This window comes from Panthera tigris, chromosome D1 (genome assembly GCF_018350195.1).
Source record: "Panthera tigris isolate Pti1 chromosome D1, P.tigris_Pti1_mat1.1, whole genome shotgun sequence".
Taxonomy (NCBI): domain Eukaryota; kingdom Metazoa; phylum Chordata; class Mammalia; order Carnivora; family Felidae; genus Panthera; species Panthera tigris.
In genome coordinates, this window is record NC_056669.1 from 6,515,508 (window position 1) to 6,541,044 (window position 25,537).

Consider the following 25,537-nt stretch of genomic DNA (forward strand, 5'->3'; position numbering starts at 1 on the left):
ACAAGGCGGCTGACCAGGTCAGGGAATACAGGATGAGAAGCAGGTGTGGGCAAGGGAAGGGGACTGAGTTCCCTGGAAAAGCAGTAGACATGGAGATGGCCGTACCATCCGAGGGAAAAACAGTAACAGGTTTGTGACAGGGGGACTCTTAAGAAGGCCCCTAGTGAGTCTCTGCTTCCTGGCAGTTTTGTCCCATGGAATCTCGTCTTGAGCGTGGGTAGGATCTGTGACTTGCTTCTAACCGTTAGAACACAGTAAAAGTAATGGGATATCATTTCCACCAACATATTCCACGAGGTCACAACTCCCACCTTGCAAGTCAACTCTTTTGCCCCTCCTCCTCACTAGCTCCGATGAAACGAGGTGCCACATACACAGACCCACGTGGCAAGGAGCTGAGGGTGCTGGGGCACCGAGGCCATCTGTCCACCGGTCTGCCATGAAAGGAATCCCGCCAACATGAACATGAGCCTGGAAGCGGACCCCTCCCCGCTGGAGGCTGCAGGGGGGTCCCCGGCCCCGGCCGACACCGTGACTGCAGGCTCGTGAGAGACCCCGGAACACAGGGCAGAGGTAAGCCACGCCCAGATGCCTGATCCACAAAAACTGTGACAGTAAGTGTATCTTATTTTAAGTCACTAAGTTTGTGGTAATTTGTTAAACAGTAATAGATAACAAACACCAAGTTTAAACTCTGGACTTCAGAAAGTTAGACCATAATCTGTTTTGTTCTCCACTACACATCCAGTGCCCAGCACTTCATTGTCACCCGATAAATATTTGTTGAACACACGTCAGTGGATAAAGATAGAATCATATATGCCGAAATAGATGAACTGCAAGATCAGAGGAAGACTAGAAATTGTAAGAGTACCGTGAGGGGTCCCGAGGTGGCTCAGGGGGTTAAGCATCGGACTCTTGATTTGGGCTCAGGTCATCATCTCACAGTCGTGGGATCGAGCCCTGTGTCTGGACACTGCAAAGCCTGCTTAGATTCTCTCTCTCTCTCCCTCTCTGCCCCTCCCCTGCTCATGTGCCCTCTCTAAATAAAAAACAAACAAACAAAATTTTTAAAAAAGAGTACCATGACACAGAAGTGAAGAGTGGAAAACATTTTTAAGAGGAAGAGATCATCAATACCATAGTATCAAAAACTACAGAGAGAAGCAGCAGCATCATAGTCAAAGACACACAGCTGGATTGGCAAGCTGGAAGTCGCTTACACCTTTGAGAGAAAGCTTTTCCTCGTGGTAATGCCTACCGTCAGATTCCAGGGGGCAGAGTGAACAGAACATGAGCAAGTAAATGTACCAAGCATAAATAGCTGGGTTTTTTTAAATGATGAAAAGGAGAATAGGAATAAGGAAAGAGTTTGAAGAATAAGCAGCAATGTTGAAGAGACAGGTTTATCATCATCATCACCACCACCACCACCACCATCATCATCATCATCACCATCATCTTGCTAAAAGGACTGAGGAAGCTTAAATATGTCTGGCAGATGAGCAGAAGGCACTACGAGTAAAAACCTGAAGACTGACAAAAAAGAAACTGAAGACAGATCACGAAGATAGCTCCTGGAAAGGTCAGGAAGCAGGACTGAGAACACTGAAACTTTTGTTTAAAATGCACTCTATATAAATACTTCCCCCCAGAGTTGCTCTAAGTGAGGTAGCAAATACCAAAACTGCAGAAGATAGAATGTCTGTTCTAAGAGTTTACAATTACAATGTATTTTTTTCCTGTGGAATGTTTGTTTCAGTAATTTGCAACTCATCTCCAACAATCCTAGTACAGGGCAGAAAGAGAAAGGGGAGGTTTGCTGGGAGAGTCGACCCTAAACACACTAGCAGAGCCTTGGCAGTGTATCAGGACAGGAAGGTAAAAAGTGAGTGGGCTCTCTCTGTGCCTCAGAGGTTCAGAGTCTACCGGAGATAAGCAGGCATGTAAACTAGGAATTAGGGCCCAGCAAGACCAGGGCTATCACGGGCTAGTTTTAAAGACTCGAAGAATTCACCAGACAAGCATGGTCAGAAAATGCATTCCAATTCTAAGCAGAAAGAGTGGTATATATACCAAGGCACCGAGCCCTAAAACAATATGGCACATTCAAGTGGGTTGACTGCAAAGAGTGTTGGGACAGAAAAATGGCAGCAAATGAGGATGAAAAGTCAATCGCAGCCAGATCCAGAAGGGCCTTAGATGTAATAATGCTCTGAAGTCGGCGTCGTATCTTGCTGGTGGTGAGGTCACTGAAATCTTCTGACGAGGAGGGCAGTAAAGTGACTAGAAAGGAAGGAATTGAGCATTCTTGGGTCCCTAAACATGTCACAGCACAGAGCACCCAAGCCTTACCCTTCATCCCTAACGTGAAACCCAGTTACAGAGGGAAGTTGACAGAGAGAGGAGTCTGGAATCAGACCCAGTTTTCTAGATCAGACAACGGGATAGATCATAGTACAGTCAATCAAGACCCCAAACACAGCAGGAAAAGGCACATGTGGAAAGGAGAATAACTCCATTTCAAACATGCTGGACTCTGTTTCAACTATGAGACAGTCAAGGAAAAATATCCAGGAGGCAGTTTGGAGCTGGGAAAAAGGATGGGGTTGCAGAAATAAATGTGAGAACCAAGAGCATGGAGATGGTAACTGAAGGTGGGATATGAGTCATATTACTAAGACATGTCCCTAAAAAATGAAAACAGGGTGAAAAAAAAAAACACTCTGGGAAACAACAACACTAAGGGGCCAGAGGAGGAAGAGGAATTAGAGATGGAGATAAAAGGGCATGGCCAGAGAAGAGGGAGAGAAAAAGGAAGGAAGAACATTCTGGAAGCAGAAGACGGCATTTCAAGGAGGAGGTTCTCTACCGTTGGGGCCACGGCAAATTTCTCTTAACTGCTCCACTCTCCACAAATCCAGTCCCTACTGGGTAGCAGGAGTTAATGTTCCAGCTGCTAACCTGACGGGATCCCTCCCACGCGTCCTGACACCTTTCTGTGGATCCCCTTTGCCCTTAGACGAAAGCCAAACTTGAAAATGGCCCACAGAGACACCCACCATCTGACCCCTGGCTTGCTGGCCTATCTCATCTTGGACTCCTCTCTCACAGCTTTCATTCGCTCTATAGGGAAATCTCCATAGGATAGTTAACAAAGTATACTGTAGAGCCAACATGTATTTATGGATCTACCAGGGAGCTTAAAAACTAAAATACTGGCAACATCAACATAGCCCCCTTGGGTTCTCCCCAGTGTCAGCTCTCTGGGGTAACTTCTTATTCCAGAACTTGGAATTTATCATTCCATGCATTTACATATATTTTAATATTTCTGTAAATATCCCTAAGCAATAAATAGTGTTGTTTTGCTTGTTTTTAAATTTTATAGAGACAGCATGATACGTAGGTATACTTTTGCAACCCGCTATTTTGATCAACACTGTCTGAGCGTCATCCAAGTTGGTACGTTAGTTCTGGTTCAGTCCTTTCTACATGATCATATCACTTTATCCGTTCCCTTCCTGATATTTAGGTTGTATACCTGTGTGTGTGTGTGTGCGTGCGCACGTATTTTTATTTAAAAAAAGCCTCTACAAACATTCCTGTATATGCCTCCTGACGTACATATCTAACAGTTTTCCTGGCATTCAGCAAATTGGTGCAAGTGGGCTCGTTGATGGGCCAAGACAGAATCTCCTCAGGATCGGGGTGCCTGGGGGGCTCAGTCGGTTATGCATCAGACTCTTGATCTCGGCTCAGGTCATGATTCCAGGGTCGTGGGAAGGAGCACTGCGTGCTGGGCTCTGTGCTGACAGTGTGGAGCCTGCTTGGGATTCTCTCTCTCCCTCTCTCTGCTCCTCCCCCACTCTCGTTCATATGCTCTCACTCTCTCTCTCAAAATAAAGAAATAAACATTAAAAAAAAAAAGGCTCCTCAGGGACACCTGGGTGGCTCAGTCGGTCAAGCGTCCGACTTTGGTTCAGGTCATGATCTCACGGTCTGTGAGTTCGAGCCCCATGTCTGTGCTGACAGCTCAGAGCCTGGAGCCTGCTTCGGATTCTGTCTCTCCCCCTCTCTCTACCCCTCCCCCACTCGCACTCTGCCTCCGTCTCAAAAATAAATAAACATTAAAAAAAAAAAATCTCCTCAGGATGGCCCAATAGGAACTACTCAGAGTACCCTACAAATAGAATGACCTCCTATGTTTCAGGAAGTTTAAAGGAATCATTTGCTCTGGAGAAATACCTCACAGTGGAATTGTTGCTCTTAGGGCAGAAGCATCTTCAGTTTTACTTGTTTTGCTTGAAGGTTCTTCAAAGGATTCTATTACTTCATGCAGAAATGTCGTCTACTCAGTTACTTTTCAGGTTAGGAACTGAAGGCACCCTCACCCTTTGAAGGGAAGAGTAAGATCAGTAACTGGCTAGATGGAAAGGCATCTTTTTTTTTTTTTTTTAACATTTTTATTTATTTTTGAGAGAGAGAGAGACAGAGCATGAGCAGGGGAGGGGCAGAGAGAGAGAGGGAGACACAGAATCCGAAGCAGGCTCCAGGCTCTGAGCTGTCGGCACAGAGCCCAACGTGGGGCTCGAACTCATGGACTGTGAGATCATGACCTGAGCCGAAGTTGGACACTTAACCGATGGAGCCACCCAGGTGCCCCTGGAAAGGCATCTTTTTAAGGCTACTGAAGGACCTTTTCATCCAGGTGAGTTCAGGACTTGCTCCCACAAAGGGCAGCATTCTTTCTAGGAAGACTCTCCCTGTCACAGGCACATGAGGCGAAATAGGTCCAGGGGTTCTGACCTCTCCCTCTTGGGCTCACTTCTTTCTAAAGGAGACGCTGATTCTACATTTGAGGCCGCTCTATCCAAGACAAAAGAAATTTGCCAGTTGGTCCGTATAGAACATTAGGAGTCTACAGAAGTTAAGGGGCCAAAGCCAAAATGAGGAAAAGTGTATGCATTTCGTGTCACTGTCCCCAGCCTCATACCTCCCCCTCTGGAATCATGTGAGGAAGGGTAGGTCAGCAAAGAAATGGTTCCAATTTTCCTGCGTTTCAGCGTTCAACTGGTATCACTGTAGCACACATTCTCAGCAGAATCCTTACAAGCCCGAGAAGAGGGACTACCCTCCTGTTCCAAACGAGGAAAATGACACGAATTCACCCACAGTCATACAGGGAATAGAAGGCAGAGGAAGTCAGGGCTCTCAGCTTTTAAAAGATTAGGGGTCCAGATGTGCTTAAAGAAAAAGACCCAGGGAAACCTCTCCTCCCCTCCCTGGAAGAAAGTCTCGGGAAGACAGGACTTTGGTGTTAATCCCTACTTTTTCTTACAGGGAAGAGACTGTGACCCAGAAGAAGGAAGTGTTTTGCCCCAGATGCTACAGAAGCAGAATGGATGCCCAACTTTTCTGGTCATTAAATATCTGCTGTTCCCCCTGCAGCGCACAGGTCTCGGGATAATACGTGAGATCATCCCTCATAGTTGGTATCTTCTTATTTTCTGTATCTCTCTCTCCTCGCTCTCCTTCCCCCACATCCCTCTCTTCACCCTCCTTCACATCTCCATTATGATTTCAGAACAGAGCTTTTATTAGGAAACCCCGTCTCTGAAGGATCGCTGCACCCACCTTGCTGTCGGGAAAGGAGTGTAGCCCGATCTCTCTCCTACCAGTACGAACCCTCCTTCCCTGCACATCAGCGGGGAGCCGGGTGTCCAAAGTACAGGGCGCCAGAAAGCTAGTAAGTGGCCCATAACCTAACCAAAGCCAGAACATTTTTCACGTCCCACAATGGACTCAAAAGCAATTATAAATTTGAAATAAGTGAGAATAAGAAGTCTGGAAGCACTAAGCCCTGTTCACAAATTGACAGAATTCCTCTAGGAAGCTCACATCTGCAATCTAAAATAGCACAATTAAGCAAGCTGTCCTCCAACTATAAAGTATCACCATTTTCTAAAAAAAAAAAAAAAAAAAGAAAGAAAGAAAAAGTCACAAATTGAGTACAGAGATTTAACGTTACAGGAATGCACTCCTCTTGGCTTCAAATCATAATGACCTCATCTATAATGGGAAAGCAAGAGAACGAGAGAGAGAGACAAGGAGGGAGAGGGAGAGAGATAGAGAGAGAGGCTGAAATGGGTGGAGGTTGAACAAAGGGGGAAAGAAGAGAAAAATACTCTGACTTGCAGAGAGATAGCAAAGGCCCCAAGACAAGTGCTGCTATGCCTTCACGCTGAATTGTCTGCGTTTCCCCACAAGGTCCTCGTTCACATGAATTCTGAACTGAGCACAGGGACTCTCCAACCGGTAACAAAACCTGTTCCGTTCTGAGGGAAGCTGCCAGAGGCAACGTGCCTCTAACCATGGGATGTGTCCTGTCACGAGTTTTCAAACGGAACCCCTCCTGTGGTGAACGTCAATGGCAGGATATGGTCCAAGTCTAAGACATGTTTCCCCAGGTGGCTTCCGCGGTGGGAGCCAGGCCTCCAGAAAGCAGAGCAAACACGGGCTCTCGATCCTTGGGGCGCAGGCGCGGGAAAGTGGGTGGATGGTCCCTGCTGACCACATTACCATTTGAATGTATTGTGTGAATTTAAGAATACAAGGATTGAAAGAAAAGAAGAGTTTTAAAGTATTTTATTTCCCCTCTTCCTTCTTGCAGAAGACATAAGAACGCTTATCTTTATATTCCTCCCATTCCAAAATACAGACTCACGCACACACATGTTACTGACACTGTATCTTCTGTCTCCTCTTATTCATTTATTCAGTCAGTAAGCTCGTCAGTCATGGATTCACCAAAGTCTGTTGGGTGCCTAACACCTGCCAAGCAAAAGGATTTAGAATTGAAAGGGCCAAGTGTTTCCTGGTCCCAGACCCTATCCTATCTTGACCAGGTCAGGGGGCTCACGCTCTGTGCCCTGAACAGACACCACATCCCTCTATTGTAGCACCTGCCACACTGTTTCTGATTCTTCTCCAACCAACACCATACTCCGACAGAACACGGACAGCGCATCCTCCATGGTTAACACAGTGCTTAATGGACATCCGCCATTTTTAAACATGCTAAGGAGCTTTTTGTCTGGTCCAGGAGCTAGACCTCCCAACACAACAACATGAGGAAGCGTCAGTGCCGAGCTGGGTGTGTGGCCAATGGGAAGAAAGGGTCCAGACTGCCCAGAGAAGGTTCACAGGGGATGAAACACTTGATTACGGACCAGAAAAGTGAGCAATTTCCAGGAAGATTCAGGAATGAAGAAAAAGCTATACGAGTTCTTGCCTACTTCAAACACCAGTTTTACATCAAATATACATGAGATGCAATGATTGGATTGATTCATTTCTTTAGCTCTTCTTGACTTGCAAAGTCAGACCAGTAGTCCTCCACTTGTGTATATTAAAAAAAAAAAAAATCATTGGAGGATTAAAAACAAAACAAACAAACAAAAAAAGAAACACAACAAAAACCCTGACCTCAAACCAGCTGAATCAGATTCTCAGGAGGTGGGGTCCAGATATCCTCCTTGCAGAGCCCCCTCAGTGAGTCTAACATGCAAGGAGGATTACAAACCGCTGAGTTAGTCTCTCCCTTTTATTTGAAGAAAAAGAAGAATTCTTGGGGCGCCTGGGTGGCTCAGTCGGTTGAGTATCCGACTTCGGCTCAGGTCATGCATGGTCTCACAGCTCGTGAGTTCGAGCCCCGGGTCGGGCTCTGTGCTGACAGCTCAGAGCCTGGAGCCTGCTTCAGATTCTGTGTCTCCCTCTCTCTCTGCCCCTCACCTACTCGCATTCTCTGTCTCTCTCAAAAATAAACAAACATTTAAAAACATTTTTTAATAAAATAAAATTTAATTTAATTTAAAAAAAGAAGAGCTCCAAACGACTCATAAAATGCATTGTTGGAATGCAAATGTCACGTTTTCCTTCACTTTATGTCTCAATCAATCTCTGCTGCTGCACTGCACATTGTCAGCTAAAGGCCGGATTTCATGAACAGGGCTAAAAGACTTGCACGGAGCACAGCTTCCTTGGGGAGATTTTAAAACCCACCCCTCTGTATTTACCTGCCATCTGGTATTTACCTGCCACCTTGTACCATATTTACCTAGTACAGAACAGTAACTTCCAGCCCTTCTATAAAACTCCTGTTACACATCTGAAAAGAAATACTCGTTCAGACCAAATCTTCTCATTTAGCATCTAGATTAGCCAGTGTCTATTACGAGAGCATTTTAAAGTATACTGCAGCAGGCTAGAAAATTAGTAAGAAGTCGTTATTTACACAGCCTCAATGACAGGTTATATTCTTCCTATGTCTACATTTCTATGATTCAAAAATTTAGCCATTTGTGTATCGTCTAATTCTAATTAAGGCACAAGGAGCCAGCGCTTTGGAAGAACCCCCGTTCTCGTGCGAAAAGGCATCACCAAGATCACAAAAGCCAAATTTCAAAGACTGGAAAGTGTACTAGTACACATCATTACCTCGAAGGCAAGCAAGGAACCACTAGATTACGTCCTACTTCAGGTAGCAGAGCTCTAGAATGGTGGGTGCTTCCCATTCTGAGGTCTCTCAGCTCTAGGAACCCAGGGAACGAATGGCAGTCGTCTGGTCGGAATCTGGTTTTGACACTTCAAAAGACTGAACGGTACTTCTGACCACTGCTGGCAAGAATGCAAAATGACTCGGTCGTTACTGGGGGACATGACAGGGAGGGCATTTCTAGCAGTTTCACTTCTAGGGGTCTGTCGCAAAGATACTCTGGCAAAAACACAAAAGGCGTGCATACAGGCTCTTCACTGTGGCGCTATCTGTAACGGTAAAAGACTAACGGAAAACCCTAAGTGTCTAACAACAGGGAGCCAGCCAATAAACACAAAGGAGTGGTGTATTGCTATAAAAAGTGAGGTAAGCATCTCTGTAAACTGTCCTACACTGACCACCAGGACAGCCTTTAAAAAGAAGCAAATGTGGAGGACAAAGGGTATGGAATGCTAACGTTTACCTCTATCTGTTATTTTTAAGTGTAAAGATAAAACACAAACTGTTTTCAAAGCTATCTATAGGTCAGGAAAGACAGCAAACTAAAATATAATGTCTAATACACCTTGCTTTATAGATCTGTCTTAGGAGCCTTGTAAATGTTTTAGATTATAATCACAGAGCAAAAACTGAAGTTTCAAAAAGCCATACCTAAAATAAAAACCAAAATGTTACATGACTTAAGGATGTTTTAAGTTGATAGCAAAACCAAGTAGAGAGGAATTATTTCAACTGACTTAAAAAAAAAATTTTTTTTTTAAGTTTATATATTTTGAGAGAGAAACAGTGGGTGGAGGCAGAGAGAAAGAGGGAAAGAGAGAATCTCAGGCAGGCTCTGCACTTGTCAGCAAGGAGCATGACACGGGGCTCAAACCCAAAAACCGTGAGATCGTGACCTGAGCTGAAATCAACAGTTGGACGCTTAACCTACTGAGGCACCCAGGTGCCCCTCAAGTGACTTTAAAACACACTGATTGACAGTACATTCCTAATGGAATCTACCAAAGAAACAACAAGAACTCTAAAATATCTCAAACTGTTTGGAGGTACTACTGACATTAATTTGAGGTTGCGTGTATATACTATGAAATAAAGCAGGAAAAAATTATACTGGTGTATCGATTTATAGTATAGGAAAAAGGAGATGAAGATATAAGACTAAATAGGGTAGACTAAAAACCCTTATAGTTCTGAACTTTACTGAATGCCAGAATTAACTCATAAGGCATTTTATATTTTTTAAAAATGTGTAATCCTATCCCTGTCCCCGGAAAAGCCAGTCGAAAACAATGACCGACCAGCAACCATGAAAACTCTTAGAGCCTGGATATGGCAACTAGATAACTATTTCCCAGAAAAAAGAACTAGGAATCCCTGGAGAATGGTTGATTTCTGACCTGGGGCTAGAAATGTACAAAATCAGTCTGGAATACCTTGTCACACCAGATATCAAGGTGGTGATCAAAAGACTACTGGAGTCGTGACAAAAAGACAATCTGTACATCAATAAAAACAACTGCAAAGGATTGAGATGCCTCAAATATGTTTAAACCCATGAGTCAGTAAGCAATGATTAAAATTTTTAAAAACAAAACTCACTGGTCATCTTTGAAGGATGCTAGGGAATCAACAGCCCATTATTTTGAAAACTGATACAGACAGAGGAAGCAAACATTCACCCCGCCCTTTCTACACAAATGATGCCTCAGGGTAATGAGTGGATGACTGTTTTTTTTGAAATATGTGGATAATTAAAAACAGAATGACAGAAATACAATGGCTTACAACTCCTAATAAAATAATGAATTGAGGCAATAAACATCAATAACTCCTCCCGATGGCAAGCTACAATACCTATGAAATATCCCTGCCAGAAAAAAACAGGACCACAAGGTTTTTAATGGGATCTGTGGACCAGGTCAATGAAAATATTATGGAGAATCTACGGATTTGGATGGGAAAAAAAATAACATCCTGATTTTCAGTAGCATTTAACTGAAGGTTAACATTCCCTCCAATTATAAACACAGGCAACAAACTATAGTGGTATCTAAGACCGGGCTGCCAACGCATCACAAGCATTCACTGATCGTTCGACCACTGATGCTGAAATTCAAAATATCACTTACATTCATCACTACTCCAAAATTATTATAGTTAGATACCCATTGTGAGATCTCTTATTTAATGTGTTCTTTTCATTTTTTTATTTTATTTTACTTTTTTAAAGGGAACCCGAGCGGGGGATGGTAAAGAGAGAGAGAAAGAAAGGATCCCAAACAGATTCTGACTGAGCGTGGAGCTCGATCCCACGACCCTGGGATCATGACCTGAGCCAAAATCAAGACTCAGCCACTCAACCAATGAGCCACCCAGGAACCCCTAGTGTGTTATTTAAAAGAAACATACAGAGGCACCTGGGTGGCTCAGTCGGTTAAGCGACCAACTTTGGTTCAGGTCATGATCTAAGCATCTTATGGGTTTGAGCCCCATGTCGGGCTCTGTGCTGACAGTTCAGTGCCTGGAACCTGCTTCAGATTCTGTGTCTCCCTCTCTCTGCCCCTCCCCTGCTGGCACTCTGTCTCTGTCTCTCTCTCTCTCCCAAAAAGAAACAAACATTTAAAAAAGTCTTTAAAAGAAATATATTTTTTTAATATATGAAATTTATTGTCAAATTAGTTTCCATACAACACCCAGTGCTCATCCCAAAAGATGCCCTCTTCAATACCCATCACCTACCCACCCCTCCCTCCCACCCCCCACCAACCCTCACTTGTTCTCAGTTTTTTGTTTTGTTTTGAATATATGAAATTTATCGTCAAATTGGTTTCCATACAACACCCAGTGCTCATCTCAAAAGATGCCCTCTCTTCAATACCCATCACCCACCCTCCCCTCCCACCCACCCCCTATCAACCCTCAGTTTGTTGTCAATTTTTAAGAGTCTCTTATGCTTTGGCTCTCTCCCACTCTAACCTCTTTTTTTTTTTTCCTTCCCTCCCCCATGGGTTTCTGTTAAGTTTCTCAGGATCCACATAAGAGTGAAAACATATAGTATCTGTCTTTCTCTCTATGACTTATTTCACTTAGCATAAAAAAAAATTTTTTTTAAAGAAACATTAACATATATCACAATGTGTTTTTATTTTTAATTTTTTAATGCTTTTATTTATTTTTGAGGAGAGAGAGAGAGAGCGAGAGAGAGCAAGAACAAGTGTAACAAGGGCAGAGAGAGGGGGAGACACAGAATCCAAAGCAGGCTCCAGGCTCTGAGCTGTCAGCACATAGCCTGATGTGGGGCTCGAAGCCAAGAACTCTGAGATCATGACCTGAGCCAAAGTTGGATGCTCAACCGACTGAGCCACCCAGGTGCCCCTCACGATGTGTTTTTAATAGTTTAATGCCCAAATAGATGTAACTGGTTTCCATTATAATCCTACATATGTTATTTTATGCATTTAACAACATTTTTATTTATTTACTTTAAATTTTTTAAATATTTATTTATTTTTGAAAAAGAGAGAGAGCATACAAACGCAAACAGGTGAGTAGGGGAGGGACAGAGAGAGGCGGGGGAACAGAAGATCCCAAGCAGGATCTGTGCTGACAGCAGAAAGCCCGACACAGGGCTCAAACTCACAAACTGTGAGATCATGACCCGGACCAAAGTGGGATGTTCAAACAACCAAACCACTCAGGAGTCCCTAAAAACATATTGAGAAGGAAATACTGTAAACCCACCAGAAAGATACAGTCAGCAAAACCCAGGATGTGGTCACCTCTACATGACAAACTGTTTCTCCAGAAATACACTGCAAGAAAAAAAGAGCAAGAGGAAGCCTACAGAAGAAAGAGATGTCAACAAAGCAACCTGTTGAGATGGATGGACTTACACGCATCTTGATGTGAAGAAACTATTTTAAAAATTATGTGATAGTTGGGGAAATTTGAACATGGACTACATATTGGATATTAAGGAGTTATTGTTAACTTTTAGGTGGAACAATATATGACTCTGCTTTTTAAGCCCTTATCTTTTAGACAGTAATACTGAAATATTTATGCATGAAGTTGTATGATGCCTGAGATTTACTTTCAGATAACCTAGAAGGGAGGAAGTGGAGAGGTATAAGTGAAAACAAGATGAGCTGATAAGTATCGCAAATGGGTGACAAGCAAAAACAAACTCAAAATGGATAAAAGATCTAAATATAAGACCTGAAACCATAAAAATCCTAGAGGAGGACATAGGCAATAAGCTCTCTGACACCAGCCTCAGCAACATTTTTCTAAATAGGCCTATGTCTCTTCATGCAAAGGAAATAAAAGCAAAAATAAACTGTTGGTACTACAAAATAAAAGACTTCTACACAGCACAGGAAACAATCAACAAAACTAAAAGGTAACTTAATGAGAGAAAATATTTACAAATAACATATCTGATAAAGGGTTAGTGTCCAAAACATATAAAGAACTTATACCATTCAACACCAAACAAACAAACAAAACAAATAATCTGATTTAAAAATGGGCAGAAGTGGGGTGCCTGGGTGGCTGAGTCAGTGGAGTGTCTGACTTTGGTTTAGGTCATGATCTCACAGTTCATGGGTTCGAGCCCCATGTTGGGCTCTGTGATGACAGCTCTGAGCCTGGAGCCTGCTTCAGATTCTATGTCTCCTTCTCTCTCTACCCCTCCCCCGCTCATGCTCTATCCCTCAAAAATAAACAAAACATTAAAGAAAAAATGGGCAGAAGACATGAACAGTCATTTCTCCGGAGAAGACATCCAGATGGCCAAGAGACACATGAAAAGATGCTCCACATCACTCATCACCAGGGAAATATAAATCAAAACCACAATGAGATACCACCTCACACCTGTCAGAATGGCTACAATCAAAAACACAAGAAATAACAAGTGTTATGGAGAGAAAGGAACCCTCTTGCCCTGTTGCTGGGAATGCAAACTGGTGCAGCCACTCTGGAAAACAGTATGGATGGTCCTCAAAAAGTTAGAAGTAGAACTACCCTACGATCCAGTAATTGCACTACTGGGTATTTGCCCCCAAAAATACAAAAACACAAATTCAAAGGGATACATGCACCCTTATGTTTATAGCAGCATTAGTCATAATAGCCAGGTTATGGAAGCAGCCCAAGTGTCCATCAATTGCTGAATGGATAAAGAAATTATACATATATATATATATATATATATATATATATATTTATATATATTTATATATATAATATTAGCCATAAAACAGAATGAAATCTTGCCATATGTAATAACACAGATGGAGCTAGAGAGTATAATACCAAGTGAAATAAAACACAGAAAAACAAATACTATACGATTTCACTCATATGTGGCATTTAAGACACAAAACAAATGAGCAAACGGGAAAAGAGAGAGAGAAAAACCAAAAAACAGACTCTTGACTATAGAGAACAAACTGACGGTTACCAGAAGGGCGGTAAGTCAGGGGATGGGTGAAGGAGGTGATAGGGATTAAGGAGAGCACTTGTCACGATGAGCACCAGGTGATATAACACTGTGTGTTAACCATACTGGAATTAAAAAGTAATTTAAAAAGGGGTGGCTCAGTGGATTAAATATCTGACTTCGGCTCAGGTCATGATCTCGCGGTTCATGGGTTTGAGCCCCATGTCAGGCTCTTTGCTGACAGTTCAGAGCCTGGAGCCTGCTTTGGATTCTGTGTCTCCCTCTCTCTCTCTCTGCCCCTCTCTGCTCCCACTCTCTCTCTCTCTCAAAAATAAACATTTAAAAATTTTTTAAAAAGTAATTAGAAAAATAAAATAGGTAATAGGTACATCACAGCAGGCAATCATCTCTACTTCTATTTCAATGTTCCCATAATGAAGTTTTTTTCTAAGCATAACAGAAACCCTACATAATCCATGATAAGGCTATGCAGACTCACCAAAACATCACATGTATTTGCTTACAGCTATAATTACTCCAACCAAGGGTGCTAACACTCATTCTCTCTTGCTAACAGAAGCTTTGGTGTCTGATTAAAAGGGAAAGATAATAAACTCATTATTACTTTTAAAAGTGCAAACTAAAGGAGTTTCAAAAATCTTTCAAAATACAGAATTCGGGAAAAATAATAAGTTTATAATGGAGAAAAACCCTGAAGATTGCTGACCTAATAAAAAATATCTCATACTATATTCTATTTAGTATATGTGTTTGGCTCCCCGGGTAGGTTGTAGGCTCCTAAAAGGCAGAAACAATGATGTTTTCATTTTTATCGAGTATGTGAATCACTATGGGCTGGCTGAACTGTTACGGAGGTGAAAAAGGCCACCAGAGGAAGAGCCCTTTCTGAAGCCTCTCTCAGGCTCTCTGCAGCAGGGGGTGGGTGGGGAGGTGGGGACTATAATGGACTACAAAAAAAAAAAAAAAAAAAAAAAAAAAAGCAATCATTCTGCGATGTAACTTGGAAATGCATCAACCCAAGTATCAGCGGAAAGCATTCAACTTGAAAACGAAAATGTAAAATGAGCTGCAATGCATACTGAAATGGATGGAGTGATAGTGCTCGGTCCTGCTGGACGATATAAATTCTAGAAAAAGCAAGCTTGGCAAGTTATCCATTTCTCCAGTCCTGCAGAGGAGCAAGAGTGCCCTGATCTTTTAACAAGTCACTCATGGGGTGCGTGAGCGGCTCAGTCAGTTAAGCATCCGACTTTGGCTCAGGTCATGATCTCAAGGTTCATGGGTTTCAGCCCCACGTCAGGCTCTGTGCTGACAGCTCAGAGCCTGGAGCCGGCTTCAGATTCTGTCTCCCTCTCTCTCTCTGCCCCTCCCCTGGTCGTGCTCTGTCTTCCTTTCTCTCAGAAATAAAAGAACATTAAAAAAATTATTAACAAGTTGTTCATAATTGGAAGGCAGATGCCAAGAGTGTAAACAGAAGCATGGGTGTCACGAAGGTGGAGGGCGGTGGTTTGGCAGACAAGTAATTTCTTTTGTCGTTGTTCAAGATTCACCAAGCAACTTCAGACCTCCCATTTCCTAAGTAGACTTTTCTGTTGGGAGAGTCCTCCCGGCAGCAGCTATCCAAATGACAGCAACAATTCTCATGATAAGTTTAATACATTTATTTTCAGGCATAAATGTGAGTTTGAACAGCAAGAAACATTTTATGTAGAGCACGGTGACCACCCCTCCCCCCCCAGTGATTTTCCAGACATAGAAAACTGGAATATTCCACCAAGGGACAGAGGTTCAGATGTCAGCTTTCTGATCTACAGTGCCAGAAGCATGTGCCAAAACCACAGTCTGGTACTTAATGAAGTAAAGAAGCAAGCTCTTCCAAAAATCGCCCCATAAATTATTGTAACACCCATCACATTTCTTATATTTATGATTATTATACAGAACAATGGAACAGGACACTTCTGAAATTACCAAAACATTTTCCCTCTACTTATCGTCACAGTGTGTCCTATGGAACGTCTTAGACTAGAGGGGAGGCAGGGCTAACTGATTCTCCAGTGTTCTGTAACAATTCAACAGAAGTTGAGAGAAGAACAAACCTAGTGTGGGTCTAAATGCAGCAAGGCACCCATCCAATTACACACAGTCACTTTATAATTCAGGACGGGGCGCTTGGGTGGCTCAGTCGGTCAAGCATCCTACTTCGGCTCAGGTCATGATCTCATGGTTTGTGAGTTCGAGCCCTGTATTGGGCTCTGTGCTGACTCTCTGTGCTTCAGAGTCTATGTCTCCCTCTCTGGCTGCCCCACCCTTGCTCATACTCTGTGTCTCACTCTCTCGAAAAATGAATAAATGTCAAAAAAAAATTTAATTGTAATTCAGGATGTTGTCACCCAGTATGAACTTCAACCTCTGGACCTCCCAACGCTGCTCATTCCCGGAACTGTTTCATTTTATTCTGACTCTGTGGGAACAAGGGCGGGATACTAGTGGAAGGGGTAAGAAGTCAGTGACTAGAATGATTGATGGGTCAAACTGCTTGGTTGAACCTTAAAGTTAACAGAGAATGTAGGTAGGACTATGGGACATTTTTTTGGTTTTTTCTTCTTTACCCCTTTTGTATGTATCGAATTTTCTAACAAGGAGAAATCTATTTTTTCAAATCTGTGTTCCTTCTTGAAAGAACCAGGAAAGTGAAGGGACCAGAAGCAAGCACAAAGAATAACATTAGAATACTTCTTGGGGGCACCTGAGTGGCTGAGTCAGTTAAGCATGTGACTTCAGCTCAGATCATGATCTCCAGGTTCGTAAGGTCAAGCCCCACGTCGGGCTCTTTGCTGACAGATCGGAGCCTGGAGCCTACTTCAGATTCTGTATCTCCCCCTCTCTCTCTGCCCCTCCCTGCTTGTGCTTTGTCTCTCTCCCTCTCTCAAACATAAACATTAAAAAAGTTTTTTTTTTAATTTGGGAAAAAAAAAAAAAGACTTCCTAACTCCTCGTTTTGAATCCTTGTGCTAATCTGGACCCAGAGCTCACCTTCTCTCTTTTGTTTCTCCCCCAACCTCCTCATGACCTGTGATTCTTTGTTGACAATTCAGGGTTTCCAAACTGCTGACTTAATGCTCCCTGGATTTGCCAACGGGGCATCCATCATTATCAAATATTATTTATTTATTACATTCATGCTAATGGACAGCATCCGAATACCTGACTGTATGCCTTCCACGGTGCCTCGCAATTTACAAACCTTTTCTGTACCCTATCGTATTTAATTGTTGATCCACCGGAAAGTGCTGTTGGGTTACAGATGAAGAAATGGAGGCTGGGAGAGGTGAAATGGGTCACCCAACAGATGTTGTCCAAAAGGGGCAGAATCAGGTACAAAATACAAACCCCCAGCATAAGTAAAGTGCATTTGCTAAGCCGACTATGTCCCCTTCTACATGATTCTGTTAAAATAACTTCAAAACAGAGGGCCCATTCCTTTTTTTTCCTCTCTCTAACCAATTTGATGAAAATGAGTGAAGCTGCAAAAATACAGGATCATGTGACTGCCATCTCTGTTTTAAATGTCTGGCCTTTTATCTGATCGTTGAACATGACTTCAATATTATATTTTCCTATATATATTTAAAACAGATCATACATTCCTTAATAACTGCAGATTGGTTATCACAGAACTAAGTCAGTTACTATAGAATTATAATTATTTTGTATTTTACTTGGAATTTTGCGTGCAAATATATCCTAACACATTCTGATCACTTATCAACTGGCTGAGCCATCCAGGTGCCCCTTGACTTTTGTTTTTTAAATGTCTATTTTTGAGAGAGAGAAAAAGCACAAGGGGGAGGGGCGGGTGCAGAGAGTCCGAAGCGGGATCCTCACTGATAGCAGCAAACCTGACATGGGGCTTGAATTCACGAACCTCAAGATCATGACCTGAGCCGAAGTCAGATGCTTAACCGAGAGCCACCCAGGCGTCCCTGCAATACCTGTGAACTTTAATCATCACGATATCATTCCACAGCCAATAAGAGAAAGCTATCAATATCAAATCCTCTGGAAAATTAGAGTTTGGCAGAAAATCAAACAGATGCTAGTTGAAGGGGCCAGCACTCATTGCCCTGATTGGTTACTGAACCTTAAAACACACACACACACACACACACACACACACACACACACACACATACACAAGGAAGTATGCAGAGAGAGAGAGACAGAGAACAGCCACTTGAAGTATTTGAAGGTAACCACACCTATGGACTGGACAGAGCACACCCGGAAAACCGCAGCCTGGTCTGAGAGAGCTGGTCTGTCTCAAAAATGATCAAGTCAAGTTTCTCTCTGCGTCCGTCCTGACGAGAGGGGACAGCCCTTGCAGTGGTATACCACCCCGGGACTTCTACCTAGACACCAGAGAATTCTGGGAGAAGTCTGGTCTACTCGATGGAAACACTCCAACCTGGCAGGCAACCTCAACAACCCACAGTGACCTACTTTTATGACCGCCTTCTTAATGGCATCCAGTTCAATTCAGCAAATATCTGTTACCACCTAGCAGGTTCCTGATACTGCCAGGCTCCGGGAGAACAGAAATTACCGGCCCTGCCTTCATCAAATTCACAATACAGCAGGGAAGGCAAACACCAAAGAAGCAGTCTGATTTATTTCCTTTAGCATAATACCCTCTAGGTCCACCCATTTTGTCAAAAATGGTACGATGGATGGGACCTAACCTAATCTGAGATTTCTTAGGAGGCTTTACTCATGAAGTGGTATTTCATCTGAGACCTGATGAATAAAGACAAGCTGTTTGGGTCAAGAGAAAGGCTTTAATAGGAATGCTGAACCAGCAGAGGGAACGACTCACTTTGTCAATAACCCGCCTTAACTGGAGCTCCTAGACGGAGCTCATCCAAAGGAATGAGCAGCTACCGATTCTCTTTCAAACAGATCACGCAACCTAAAAAGAGTCTAGCAATTCTTGGTTGATTACTTCAAACACTGACCACGTGCAAAAGTTGTGGGTTAGGAGTTGAGAAAAGATTTCCTTGACGTTTTATGAATTATTGTTTACATTTTCACCAGCATCTAGGTGGTCTTTGAGCTCCACTTTCTTTTGTTGTTGTTGTTAAATGTTTATTTATTTATTTTTGAAAGAGACAGAGAGAGAGGGAGAGAGAAAGCAGGGGAGGGGCAGACAGAGATGGAGACAGAGAATCCCAGGCAGGCTCCGGGCCATCAGCACAGAGCTTGACGTGGGGCTCGATCTCACGAACCGTGCCCAAGATCATGACCTGAGCGGAAATCAAGAGTCAGACGCTTAACTGACGGAGCCTCTCATGTGCCTCTGTGCTCTACTTCCTCATCGGAAACACTAATTTTAGATTCTCCACCAATGTGGTAGGGAGAACAATGGCTCCTCAAAAGTGCCCACGCCCTAGTCTCCTGGAACCTGTGAATGGGTCATCTTACATGCTGCGATGTAATAAGAAATATACACTTTAATCTTGGCTCCCCACCAAAGCTCTTTCCTCAGTGATAAGAAAGAAGCATCTTCTGTCTTCAGAACCAGCCCGTTTCAATCACACCCCAGTTTATGTTAATGAGGTGACTTTTGGAAAGCTCTTAAGGGGGTGGGGAGCTGGTTACCAAGGGAACCAATTTATGATTAAAGGTGTGTAAGCTTGAGCCCCACTTGAGGTTGAGTTAATCACGAATGACCAATGATTTAATCACCTGTGCCTATACGATGATGTCTTCCATAAAAATCCTAACCGAAGGACTGAGATCTCCCAGGTTGGTGGACATAGTGATGTGCTGGGAGGGTGAAAGGGTGAAGTTCCACGCCCTTTCCCCTCGCGCATTCCTTGCCCTACGCATCTCTTCTATCTGGCTGTTCGTGAGTTGTATCTTTTAATGATAAACCGGTAGTTTAATAAATAAGCTGTTTTCCTGAGTTCTGTGAGCCACTCCAGCAAATTACTGAACCTGAGCCGGGGGGTCATGAGAACCCCCTGTACAAGGCGACAGCCTGGGACTCACAACTGGTGTCTAAAAAGCGGGGTCCATGGGGCACCTGGGTGGCTCAGTCAGTCAAGCGTCCGACTTCGGCTCAGGTCATGATCTCGCAGTTTGTGAATTTGAGCCCCGCGTCGGGCTCTGTGCTGACAGCTCCGAGCCTGGAGCCTGCTTCGGAGTCTGTGTCTCCCTCTCTCTCTGCCCCTCCTCCTCTCTCACTCTATCTCTTTCTCTCAAAAATAAAACGTTAATTAAAAAGTTAAAAATAAATAAATAAATAAATAATAAAGACGGGGGGGGGGGGGGTCAGGAGCCGGGAGAGGGCAGTCTTGAGGGACTGAGCCCTTAACCTGTGGGGTCTGTGCTAACTCCAGGTAGTTAGTGTCATAACTGAATGGTGAGACACCCAGTTTCGGTCTGGAGAATTGGAGAATTGGTGGATGTAGGGAAAACCCGCACACATTTGTGGTCAGAAGAAGTGAGTGTAGGAAAACACAGGTTTCTCCTTTTACGTGGTGAAAGGGCCTTTGCAGTTGTGACGACCGTTTGGGGGGGGGGGGTGGGACTTCATCCTGGAGTATCCGGCGAGGCCCCATCCGATCACAGAAGTCCTTAAAGGGAGAACCTTGCCCGGCTGCAGTCAGGAGACATGACCACAGAAGCAAAGTCAGCCGGTCAGAGACACGGGCAGCATTGCCGGCTTTGACGATGGAGCGGGCCCAGGAGCCACAGAGTGCAGGCCGCCTCCAGAAGCAGAAAAGGGCAACGATCCATTCTGTCCAGAACTCCCGAAAGAGAATACAAGGTCCCTGCCAAATGCCTCGATTTTAGCCCAGTGAGACCCGCGTCAGATGTGTGTCCTACAGAACTGGCAGACAATAAACATGTTGTTTAAAACCACTAAGTTTGAGGGGCGCCGGCGTGGCTCAGGCGGTTAAGCGTCGGACTTCAGCTCAGGTCATGACCTCGCGGTTTGCGTATGTGAGCCCCGCGTCGGGTTCTCTGCTGACAGCTCAGAGTCTGGAGCCTGCTTCGGATTCTGTGTCTCCCTCTCTCTCTCTGTCCCTCCCCAACTCGTGCTCTGTCTCTTGTCTCTCTCAAAAATAAACATTTAAAAAAATTTAAACCACTAAGTTTGTGGTAATTTGACAGCAATAGAAGAGTAATACACTAGGTCAGCAATGGGTATGATACCTTAAAATAACACGTGAATCATAATGTTCTCACTATTTATATTCATCTCAGTGAATTCCCTTAGTAACAAGACAGTTACAGCAAATAAACAGGAATCTCTTAAACAACTGCAGACAAAGCTGATCAGGAGCCTTCCTGGATTAAACCACTTTCATCATTTGCCAGGGAGACAATAAATCCATGTCACCAAGCCACAAACTACTGAACTAGTTTTATGCAAACCAGCAAAAGTAAAAATTGTAAGTTAAGTGATCTCTTCTTGAACATTGTCCTACATGACTCTTAAATAGTCAAGAACACAGGGGAAACATTAATACCCTCTATGCCATAAAAGGACGGGAAACTAGTGAGTAACAGTCACTGTATTAAGCTCTAACACATATTTATATTTTTTAATGTTTATTTATTTTTGAGAGAGGGAGAGAGAGAGAGAGAGAGCGCGCGCACGCTAGTGGGGGAGGGGCGGGGACAGGGGCGACAGAGGATCCAAAGCAGGTTCTGAGCTGACAGCAGAAAGAGTCCAATTCAGGGCTCAAACTCACTAAGCTCTTGTGTATATTAACTTACTGGATTTTCATAAACCCTAAAATGCAGATGTCATTTTGCCAAAATTCCAGGGTCTTTTAGCAAGGTTCATAGGATAAACAAATAACAGCACTGGATTAACATCCAAATAAGATTCTTGGGGCCCCTGGGTGGCTCAGTTGGCTGGGCCTCTGACTTCAGCTCAGGTCATGATCTCGCAGTTTGTGAGCTCGAGCCCCGTGTCAGGCTCTGTGCAGACAGCTCAGAGCCTGGAGCCTGCTTTGGATTCTGTGTCTCCCTCTCTCTGTCCCTCCCCCGATGACACTCTGTCTCTCTCTCTCTCTCTCTCAAAAGTAAATAAACATTAAATAAAAACTAAAGATTCTAAAGCCTGTGTTCTTTCTATTCTGTTACGCCAAGAAAATAAGTGTGGGAAGAAAGTAAGAAATGTGCTCAATTCCAGAATGCCGACCTCTCAAACCCTATGGCATTTGGGTTGTAGCCGTCTTTCCCCCACTTTCCATACTCTGTCTGGAGTGTTTTATATGTCTGTTGCATTTGCTTCGCTAGATTATAAATGCAGAAACTAGTCAGGGATATTTTTGTGCCCTCACCCATATATGTATCTATACAATATCTAATAATGTTACTATTACTGTTCTTGTTACTACTGTAACTATTATTGTTACCATTGTTACTATCAACAGTGAAAATAGAGGCCATAGTGGCTCAGTCAGTTAAGCATCCAACTTCAGCTCAGGTCATAATCTCACAGCTCGTGAGTTTGAGCCCTGCATCGGGTTCTATGCCGACAGCTCAGAGCCCGGAGCCTGCTTCGGGTTCTGTGTCTCCCTCTCTCTCTGCCCCTCCCTCACTAACGTTTTGGGTTTTTTTTTTGTTTTTTTTTTTTCTCTCTCTCTCTCTCACTCAAAAATAAATAAATATTAAAAAAAAAATTTTAAGCAGTGAAAATAGTATCCACCACATTGAGCGTGCCCTATCAGTGTACCAAGCACTGGCCCAACAATTTCACATTTCACTGTCCTAATTCATGCAATCCTGCCAACAATCCTATGAGGTAGATGCTATGATTAGTGCCAACTGTAAAGAAACTGAGGCCCAGAGATCGCACAACGTGCCCAATGTCACACAGCTAGCAAATCGTAGAAGCTGGAGAGCAATCCAGGCAGTGTGCCACTGTCCCCCAGGAAGTACAACTTCCAACTATTAGGGCCTCAAACACCTTTCCCATTATCCTAACAAAGGTGAGGCAGCTTTATAAAAATAAGCATGTGTCAGGTGGCACACTAAGTGCTTATGTATGTTACTCTACTTAAATCTCACAAAACCTCTCCCTAGATAGGGACTGTGTGGACAGCTGTCCCAGTGAGAAACTCGCCCAAGGTCAGAAACTCAGTAATCTGTACTTTTCCCATCCCACGCATGGCCTCCCTGAGAATAAAATAAGTCCTGTAATACTGAATAGTCTGACACCACGCAAGGAGATCAAGTGACACAAATTAACCCTGCATCTCTGACAGTAGGCACTGATGAGCACAACCCACTTGATGACACGTTCAACGATTATTTGAATAAGGGGTGTTCTAATGAAAACGAGAGAGGGCAGGGGCAGCGGGGTGGCTCAGTCGGTTGAGCGTCCGACTTTGGCTCAGGTCACGATCTCGCGGTTCCGGGAGTTCGAGCCCCGCGTCGGGCTCTGTGCTGACAGCTCAGAGCCTGGAGCCTGTTTCAGATTCTGTGTCTTCCTCTCTCTCTGCCCCCCACTTAATAGTTTGTGTCCCTCTCTCTCTCTCTGCCCTTCCCCCACTCGTGCTCTCTCTCCCTCTCTGTCTCCCCCACTCTCTTTCTCAAAAATAAATAAACATTAGAAAAATTTTTAAAAAGGGGTGCCTGGGTGGCTCAGTCGGTTGAGCATCTGACTTCAGCTCAGGTCATGATCTCTCAGTTCATGAGTTCAAGCCCCATGTCAGGCTCTGTGCTGACAGCTCAGAGCCAGGAGACTGCTTCGGATTCTGTGTCTCCCTCTCCCTCTCTCTCTCTCTCTCTCTCTGCCCCTCCCCAGCTCACTCTCTCTCTGTCTCTCTCAAAAATAAATAAACTTTAAAAAAAAATTTTTTTAAAAAGAAAACGAGAGACGACATAATACCTCTCTATTCAACAGCCTCCCTCTGTTCTCCGATCTGTGATCGGTTGAAATGAGAAAAGTGTGAAACACGTCTATAAATCACCTAGTTTTCCGATACATGTCCGAAGAGGACCGTGAGTCCTGCAGCCTAGATGCGGGGAGGGGGCAGCGTTAAACTGTGGTCAACATGCGGCGGACTGGCCTCTTCGCTCCAGGACCCTCCCCACCCCCAGACGCCTCTGAGAATTCTACAAGGGACACCAGTGGGAACACACTCCAGAGGCGAGGAACGGGAGTTGAGAAGGGCCAGCTTGGTGGGTGCAGGGAGGGGTAGAGTAGGTTCTGAAGGACGAGCTGAGCGTGGGGTAATGAGTGCGCCGTGTTTCAAGGCCTGGATGATGAGAGGTTAGCACACACCGCCCTCTCCCCACCCACCCCAGTCTGGCACAGGCACGGAAGAAAACAGACTAACCCTGTTCTCAACAAGCAGCCAAGAAGTCACAGCCCATAAAACTTGAAATTCCTACTGCTTCCTGCCCACGGAGGCCAAATCACAAATTTCGAAGGGCTGTTTTTTCAACTGCTGTAAAATCTAAATGAGCCTTCCTGTGGATCATCAAAACAGAAATACCGTTTTCAAAAGCGAAGGGTTTTATTTGCTTATTTCTGTGTGTGGTTTAAACTGTCAAATGTGATCCCGAGGTCAAGACAATCAAGCAGTCTGTAGTTCAAAGCAGGAAATCAACAGCCAGTCAAAGCGCAGACACAAAATCCCGGTGTGTGTGGCTGGCTTCCCGACTCCAGCTGTGTCCCTGCCCTCCGTGGTTTGGCACTTTAACCTCCTCCAGTTCCGTAAAGTAATAAATCCTGTTTCACCCACACCCGTGGTGAGCCGGGTTTCTCACGAATACACTCATCCAACACCAACCGGGCACCAGAAAACAGCAGCCTAAGCCTGATCTAAGAAAGTTCCTGGCACTTGGCCTGCAGGGAAGGAGAGGCGGGGGCGGCAGGGAGATTTCCTGTGAGCCCGTCAGCATTCCTCGGGGCTCACACCAGAAAAACTCACTCGCCTCCTTCCTCAGCTTCTACTGCTCCTGATGAAACCCAACCAACTCTCAAGCTTTTCACTAGAACTGCCTCTTAACATTAAGCAAGGAGAAGTAAATTACCATTAGCAGGAAACCCGATACAAGCTCCAACTTCTTGAGCTCTCAAGGGGGATCCTTAAACTCCATGTAAACTGCACTGTGTACAGGGCCAACGGGTTAGTACAAAAGCAACGTGCAAAACCTGGTTCTTCCAAAGACAACACGGGTATCTCTTCCAAGTGGAAACACGTGAGGCCAGCAGACAGAGACCCACCTGCATTAGCGATCAGGAATATGCAAATCAGAGATACCCTTTCCATTCACCTGACTGCCAAAACTTTAGAAGTCTAATAATACCAGGCGTTAGAAAGGATGCATGTTTCACAGGATTTCTCCTACTCGGCGGGAGGGAATGTAAAGCGATACCACTACCCTTGTTTGTTTAAGTTTACTTATTTTGAGAGAAAGCGCACATGTGAGTGTAGGGGGGAGGGGGGCAGAGAGAGAGAGGGGAGAGAGAAACCCAAGCA

The 25,537-nt window shown here is 44.0% G+C and overlaps 1 protein-coding gene across 6 annotated transcripts in view; it reads right to left on the bottom strand.

Annotated features, from left to right (window-relative positions):
• SLC35F2 (solute carrier family 35 member F2) overlaps positions 1-25,537 on the bottom strand; it is a 101,637-nt gene that overhangs the window by 20,969 nt on the left and 55,131 nt on the right. The window contains exon 2 of one of the 6 annotated variants that reach the window (XM_042959713.1): positions 4,249-4,395. The exons of the other annotated variants lie outside the window; for them this stretch is intronic. The gene's annotated coding sequence lies outside the window, so the exon portion shown is untranslated. The remainder of the gene's footprint in view (positions 1-4,248; positions 4,396-25,537) is intronic. 6 annotated transcript variants of the gene reach the window in all.